This window comes from Orycteropus afer, unplaced genomic scaffold (genome assembly GCF_000298275.1).
Source record: "Orycteropus afer afer isolate SDZICR_OR568_19922 unplaced genomic scaffold, OryAfe1.0 scaffold00131, whole genome shotgun sequence".
Lineage (NCBI taxonomy): Eukaryota > Metazoa > Chordata > Mammalia > Tubulidentata > Orycteropodidae > Orycteropus > Orycteropus afer.
This window is the reverse complement of record NW_006921718.1, coordinates 1467054-1468053: the sequence shown is the minus strand read 5'-3', so window position 1 is coordinate 1468053 and position 1000 is coordinate 1467054. Positions and strand designations below refer to the sequence as shown.

General features: G+C 47.3%; 1 pseudogene; it reads right to left on the bottom strand.

Annotated features, from left to right (window-relative positions):
• Positions 1-265: 265 nt before the first annotated feature.
• Positions 266-798, bottom strand: LOC103200559 (annotated as a pseudogene).
• Between the last annotated feature and the right edge of the window lie 202 nt (positions 799-1000).

The following is a 1000-nucleotide window of genomic DNA, read 5'->3' as shown; positions in this document are numbered from 1 at the left end:
GATTTCAATGGCCAATTTTTCAGAAGTAGACCAAGTAGGCCTTTCTTTCAAGGTGTCTCTGGATAGGTTTCAACCATGAGCTTTTCCTCTTTCCTCCCCTGCAAAAAGAAGCTTTTTTGTTTCCATATGGTCCATGGCTTGGGAAAGGGGCTTCAGGGTGGTTAAAAATTCTGCCTTGAGGCTGAAGGAAGAAGTTCAGAAAGAAGCTTAGTGATGACAGGGGAATACAGAGGGGACCTCACCAGGCACTAGTATCCAGAGGCTTCTAGTCATTGTGCTTGAGGGTGAGCATCTCAAAGAAATATTCATCCAGCCCCATCTGAGGACCAGCCAGCCTGAGGAGGTTGGTCAGGTGGTCACTCAGCTTCTTGAGGTGTTTCATCTCCTCATCTAGGAAATGGTTCTCAAGAACATTACAAAGATGGAGGTCTGTGTAGGTAGAGCCCATAACATGCAGATCCACAAGGACTTACTTCAGATGCTTCTCCAGGGCCAGAGGAGGCCTCCATAGTATCCCGAGTTCTGCCTCACTAATCTTGGTATGGCTTCTGTATGCTCTGGAAGAGGACATGGCCCCCACTCTCATTTTGCAGCTTTAAGATATGCTTGACATCCTTGCCCTTCTTTGCCAGCTTTAGGAAATAGTGTCCCAGGCCTTCCAAGGCTACATTGTTGAGGTTGAAATAGAAGCCCAGATAGAGGTAGATGTAGGAGGCTCACAAATGCAGGTTCATGCAACTGTAGGCAGTTGATGCTGGCCTCAGCTTCAGGATAATTCTGATGGATCTGAGAGCTCATGGTTGGTCAGAGATAAGGAGCTAACCACAAAAAATGGTGTTGGCTGGTCCTAGAAACAGGGGTTTCCCCAGAAGGTGGCCCTGGAAGTTGGGTCTAGAAAGGAAGTTGGAAGGTGACTACTGGATCTGGTAGTTCCTGGGTCTGTTCTGTCCAAAGGCTATTGAAGGAAGAGACAGATCAATGGGACTTCTTGGTGATATTG